Genomic DNA, 7309 nt, shown 5'->3' with positions numbered 1-7309 from the left:
GTATGATAAACCTAATCTACCAGTTCCTTGTCCATGAGAAGCGGGCCCCTCATGCTCATTAACTTGTAATGAGGTTTCTAGGTCAGACTCCATGGTGACACAAAGGCTGAGTTCTGCAGCAAGGTGATGTGCAGCACAGATGGCATCTGGGAAGAACGCCTCTAATCACCCTGTCCGTGTGAGGTGTATTTATACAGATCATGTAGGATCCTTGACGCAGGTATGTTCCTAAACAACTGATAATGAGGCAGACTTGTATCAGCAATTGCATAAACAATCCCTAACAAGTGCGCATGATGTTCATATCACACGTAAGTGGCAAAGAGACATGATGACAATAGCTACGTCTATCACTGATAGTGACGTCATAATGACAATTTCTCAGAATGGCGCTGATAATGAAAATCAAAACATTTCTTATAAAATGTAAGCACATGGCGAAAGCTAAAAGACATAATAAAATAATTTTAATAAAACAGAGCATGCAAAGTAGGTAAAAGGTCACTGGGTGATGGGAACACAGGCCTGCAGGCCAGAGGCTAAGCTGAATCCTGTGTCCCAAGGAGAAACTAAAACTGATTCACCACAATTTTCTTTAAATATAAACAGCTAGGGACTTTGTAGAAAGAATAAGAGTCTCTGAATTAGATTTAAGCCTTAATAAGTGCATTGAATGTACCTCATTTGTTAAGCATAAAAGTATAATAGGTAAGGTCTATCAATTATTAATGGTGAAACACCCATATCGTTTACAAATGTTGGTGGATACATGGACTTTACAGCTCAAAGAATCAATTTCTATTCATCAAATATAATAATGCATCATGAAGAGCCACCACATTCTGAATGTATCAGAAAGAATACACGACTACAAATGAGTACAAGATATATATTGTACCTCTGAAAGATGACATCTGTGGGAAGACAGGACTGATGTTAAATGTTGTCACTGTGACTACACCAAAGCAGATACTATACACATTTTAACTGCCCTAAAATACAAACATATTGGCATAAGGTATTTAAATAAAATAAACAAACAACTGGTAATAATATTTACCCCTCAATAAAAGTGTTACTTCTGTGCTCGGCCAAGAACATCCCCTTGACATTTTCCAGCATAACATTCATTGCAATTATTCTAGCATGGCACCAGATCACTAAACATTGATTAAATCAGGATCCACCAACTAAAAGGGGAGATTGTATTAACGTAGAATCCATTTAGGAACATAGTCCAGTGAAACAGAAAGGAGAGAAGACAATTTCTGTGCTAAAGTATAACCCGTTCACAAAGTAGGGAAAAATGTCCTAAGTAGTATTGTCATTTAAAGCTCTAACTAGTGCACCAACAAAGGACAGTATGGATCACCTATAATGTAGTCCTATAGGGCCATCTCACAATTTTTCCTAACATTTACAAGTCAGTCGCTCTTTGGCCTTGTGGTTAATACTGTAACTGTATCCGTCAATGGCATTATAGGACCATATAAATCAGACACATATAATATCCTCTACGTATTACTTTTCACTGCTTTTACTACAAAAAAGTAGCAGTATTAAAACCCATTTTTCAAGAGGATCCATCGAATATGAATTAAATCATTGATAGAGAATGAAAAAAATGTCTGTAGACCTTTTATATGTCCATTGTTTTGTCTTCATGCTAATTCTAATAAGGTCATATTGTTAGGTGCACATTTGAACAGCTTTAATAGTTGCTCCCTTTCTTCAGACAATATTTGTTTTTTTAACAAAGCGAGGAGTGATTTTTTCCTAAAACTGTACATTTTTAATTACAAAATTTATACCGGAAACCACGAAACATTTACTATTTGCAATAATAATTTCTCTGTTTGAAAAACACCATTTGTGACCTAACCGCAGCAAAAAAATATACATGTAACATATAGCATACATAATGGGTAGCATTTAATACAGTTCTTCATTGCAATCCCTGATATTTGTTTACCACTTAGTCTCCGCCCTTTTTAATGGCAATGTTTGACCATACTAAGGTTACCTCTTATGTACCCTCTATGTACTTCATGTGTAGGTGCTTGCTTGTCATAAAATGCAGCTGTACAAATACCATATATTTCACAGGGACCAGTGAAATATGGAAACAATATAATGGGTCCCTTTCAAATAGGAGTTTCATCACCACTAACACAAACCACTCTGCAGGGCTTCATTATTGCCCTTTGTGGATTGTACATTCTATTCATGAGTGGCGTACAAAACATGCACACTGCTATTCCAAGCAAAGCTCGTCCTCACCTAGACCTTGTGGAAAGCAGCTGTAACCATCTCGCCAATATTATTATTGGGTTTTTAGAGTTCAAGCCTACTTAGATGAGTGTCCCAGCACTATGGCTCGTTAACCACTAGACCAAAGAAATTACTTAGGAAGCCAGAATGAACAGGCAGGTTTTAAGTATCCATCTAAAGGAACCTTCATGGCTTTCCAGATCGAAGCAGCAAGAGCTGAGAAAGAAGAGCAGCCCCATTTCTTCCTTTTAGGTTTTGGTACATCAGCCAAAGAAGCATCAGAAGAATGCAGAGAGGTCGCTGGAATGTAGGGTGCGAGTTTGTTAGCCATGCAGCAGGGGCCTGACTTATAAAGGGCTCTGTGGGCCAGCACTGGTCCCTTAAAAGGAAGTCTCTCCTGGATAGGCAACCAGTGCAGTTCCTCAAGGTGCAGACGAATGTGATTGTTTTTTTGGAAGCCTTAAAACCAGTCGGGCTGTGGTATTCTGCACCAGCTGGAGTCTCTTAAGATGGAAAGCTGGTAGATACCAGTAAAAAACATTGGTCTAATTCAACCGTGAGGTTGTGGGAGCATGAATAACCGTCTTCTGTCAATGTGACAGGAGCAGAAATAAAAGCATTTTTATGGATCGAAGAAGCACAGTTCTACCAGACTGTCCACCTGGGAGCTGAAGGATAATCTATTGCCGAACCTTACCCTGAGGTTGTGTACAACAGTGGCGGGGACAGGAGGAGAAGGTCTGCTGGTGTGCATTCAAGATTACTCAAGCACATACACTGCTATACCGCTGACAGACACACTAAGAATCTGCTCTGGGCATTGGGAGTATTACTGTCCCAGGTAAGAAGAATCTGTGTGTTGTCGGAATAAGACACCACCTGCACGCCAAAAGATTCCACCAGGATAGCCAGAGGAGTCGTATAGACATTAGAGAGCATTGGCTCAGGGCAAAGACCTGAGGAAAGCCGAATCTTAACGGTTTGGGTTCAGATGCAAAAGGTGGCATCCATACTGACTGACATCCGTCACATAGAAAAGACCCAAACCAGGCCAAGGCCCCACCTATCCCTATATTTCTCAGTCCTTGAAGGAGGATAGGGTGGGAAATTGTATCGACTGGCACCAAAAGATATAAAAGCAAGAGAGCAACTTTGTTCCCTTGGTCCACTGCAAGCCTGACAGCGTTGGAAACTTCTACCAGTGTAGCTCCCGTGCTGTGCCCACGGTAAAAGCCTGAATGAGATGGGTGCAGCAGCTGAAAGGAGTCCAAATACTTGGACAACTGGACATTAATCCGTTTCTCCAGAATTTTACAGAAATTCAGCAGTAATGAGATAAGTCTGTAAGTGGCCATGATAGACTTGTCAGAAGATGGTTTTATTCAGAAGCAGAATACAATTAGCTCTTTTCCAGCAGCTAAGAATAGTGGATTGGCATAGTGAATCATTTAACAGGAAATTAAAAATAGGATTAATAGCCACATAATTGTCCACCAGGGTATGGGGGAGGAGGGCAGGTTCACCTAGAGAATCATATTTACAGAATGTTAGTGCTTTCGCAGAGTCCTCCAGGGAGATGTTGGCGAATTCAGTCAAGAAGCAGGATCGAGTGGTTGAGGCTGGTTCCCCAGCCAGCTGATAACTGCGGTATTGCCAGATCCTGAGGTATTAAGATATCCACAATACCCTTGATCTTATCATGAAAAAAACTCAGAAAGTTAAGTTCTTACTTTAGAGGAGGCCTCAAGGTGCTGTGATAAGGTGCTAGGGTTTAAGAACTTCTTAGGTATCTTAAATACATCTCTGGGTTTATTACTGGACATAGCAATTTAATAAGTGCAGACTTCACTTAGTTTTTTTTTTTTTTTTTTAAATTAACCTGTCTGAAAAAACACACCTTTTCCAAGCAGTCACAAAATAAACATGTAATAGAAACATATATGAACAGTAACATTTGTAATACAATACTAAATTGATATTATGGTAACATTTAGACAACACTATACCTTTAGTTTTGTGGTTTTTGATGTTACTGGAATTCAACAATAGCACAAGAGGACCAGAATGCACAATTATCAATTTTTTAATAAAAGAAAGAAAATAAATAATGGTTAAATATAATTGACTCTTAAAACGTATCAAGTTAATTAATTAACATACTTCCTTCATGTGCATGAAGGAACGGAAAAAGTGCCCCAGTGTTAAATTACCAAGACATCCATTGACAGAAGCAGACAGATCTCCCCTTCCAGGGAGGCATCAACATGTCCTACTGTTTTCTACAATGCTAGAGAGGGGAGCAGTGAAAACATGGCAAGCACTGACAAGTTCCAGCTGAATGTCTGAGCATCTTTGAAGGAAATTATAAGATACATTACGGATAACATAATTAAAGTATTAAAGAGAGGCAGACTGGCGACATCAGAGAAATATTGTAGACATTTCTAAAGTAAGTTGTAAATCTGTAATAACCTCATATTTCACTAGTGGTTGTCTATGTACTCCAAAGGCTCCTTTTCGTAGTCGGATCCGTATCATGATGGGATTTATGCAAAGTTCATGTGTACATCCATAAACTGTCAAGTGCCCTGTAAGTCTTGTTTTTAGTACTTGAGTTCACAAACCTAGCATCTTTCGGGGAGGCTATAAAGGCACGAATATAGAGCGGCTTTCCAAGGGAATAAGCCATATGGCACCTAACACACATGAACAAATATCTCAACTATGTTACACTAAATTTTGCCAAACTCTTGTTACACATTAATGCATTTCATTATATTTTCCTCACTAAGACAAAGCATTCAACTAGGATCATGCAAACAAGGCCTCTTCTTGCAGTATCTTTATATCAGTTATGCCTTTCTGTAAAGAGGAGCAAATAAAACCATCACACATACATTGTAGCTCAGAATATGTTCTTATTTTGCTTTTGTTTACTGATGGCAACTTCTAACTGAGGAGAGGCTGAAACTCACTCCACGTTTGTTTCATGTTTATGGGCTTTCCACTACATTATCCGCTGATGCACAATTAGGGACGAAAAAATTCACGGGAGCTCTTCCCACATAAAGGGCCTATTTTTCTTCTTTATATATTTGCTAAATGACAGTTAAGCACATTAAATCTTGGAAGTTCTTCCTATCTCTACCACATGTATGGGTTTGCGGAAAGTATCTCAAGAGTACAGGAACGAGGAATGAATGAAACAGTCTTTCAGTATGCGTAGCTATTGAGATTGTGGGTGTCGTATAGAAATAAAACTATTTTGACATTCACTGAGGGATAATGGTTTTCCTCCTGGGTGCTTTCATTGATGGAACTTTATTTGCAGTGATTTATAAAGTCCTTTCTACATCGAGGAAAGGAGCATTGCTTTTCTCCTGTGTGCGTTACCAGTTTTATCCTTAATTTTGCTGATTCATTTGATGTTCGCCAGTCACTACAAGGGTATATACTTCCTCCAGTATACATGCGCAGATGGATTTTAAGCTTCACTAATTCAGTAAACCTTTTCCCACATTCACTTCTGGCATATGGTGTTACCTGTGTTTGTGTGTTCACTGATGGCGCTTTAGATGCACTGATTTAATACCTTCACTGCATAAGTCATTTTTTCTCCTGTCCGTGTCCTCTGATGCTACTTTAGTATTAATGAGTGATTAAAACCCTTCCCACATTCAATGCATGTGTACGTTTTCCCCAGTATGTGTTTGCTAAAGGACTTTAACAGGCTGCTGAGTCAGTAAAGTCCTTTCCATACTCATTACATGAGTATGTTTTCTCCCTGTATGTGCTTGCTGATGGACTTTAAGGGCTGCTGAGTGACAAAATATATTTCAACATTTACTGCATGTGTATGGTTTTTCCTGTGTGTGTTCGCTGATGGACTTTCGGGGCTGTTGAGTGAGTAAAACTCTTTCCACATTTACTGCATGTGTATAGTGTTTCCCTTAGAGTGTGTTCTCTGATGTATGTTTAGGTGTCCAGATTGAATAAAGCTCTTCCCACATTCAATACATGTGTATGGTTTTTCCCCTGTGTGTATCTGTTGATGTTTTCTTAGGCTGGCTGAGTCACTAAAGCTCTTTCCACACTCAGTACAACTGTATGGTTTTTCACCTGTGTGTATTCGTTGGTGATTCTTTAAGTGTGTTAATTGAGCAAAGCTCCTTCCACATTCACTGCATGTGTATGGTTTTTCCCTTGTATGTGTTCGCTGATGTACATTTAGTTGTCCAGACTGAATAAAGCTCTTCCCACATTCATTACATGTGTATGGTTTTTCCCCTGTGTGTATTTGTTGATGTTTTTTTAGGCTGGCTAAGTCAGTAAAGCTCTTTCCACATTCAGTGCAACTGTACGGTTTTTCACCTGTGTGTATTCGTTGATGATTCTTTAGGTGTGTTAACTGAGCAAAGCTCTTTCCACATTCAATGCATGTGTATGGTTTTTCCCTTGTGTGTGTTCGCTGATGGATGTCTAGCTGCTGTTTTTGAATAAAGCTTTTTCCACATTCTATACATGTGTGTGGTTTTTCCCTTGTGTGTGTTCGCTGATGTACTTTTAGGTGTCCAGACTGAATAAAGCTCCTCCCACATTCATTACATTTGTATGGTTTTTCCCCTGTGTGTGTTCGCTGATGGTTCTTTAGGTTGGGTAAATATGCAAAGCTCTTTCCACATTCAGTGCAACTGTATGGTTTTTCACCTGTGTGCATTCGTTGGTGGTTCTTTAAGCCAAATGAGTATGCAAAGCTCCTTCCACATTCACTGCATATATATGGTTTTTCCATTGTATGTTTTCGCAGATGGCGCTGTAGCTGATCTTTTCGAATGTAGCTATTTCCACATTCACTACAAGTGTATAGTTTTTCCCTTGTGTGTGTTCGCTGATGGGTGGTTAGCTGCTGTTTTTGAATAAAGCTCTTTCCACATTCTATACATGTGTATGGTTTTTCCCTTGTGTGCGTTCGCTGATGTATATTTAGGTGTCCAGATTGAATAAAGCTTTTCCCACATTCATAACATGTGTATGGTTT

Source organism: Pleurodeles waltl, chromosome 8, assembly GCF_031143425.1.
Source record: "Pleurodeles waltl isolate 20211129_DDA chromosome 8, aPleWal1.hap1.20221129, whole genome shotgun sequence".
Classification (NCBI taxonomy): domain Eukaryota; kingdom Metazoa; phylum Chordata; class Amphibia; order Caudata; family Salamandridae; genus Pleurodeles; species Pleurodeles waltl.
The sequence above is the reverse complement of the archived record's forward strand: the minus strand, read 5'-3'. Positions refer to the sequence as shown.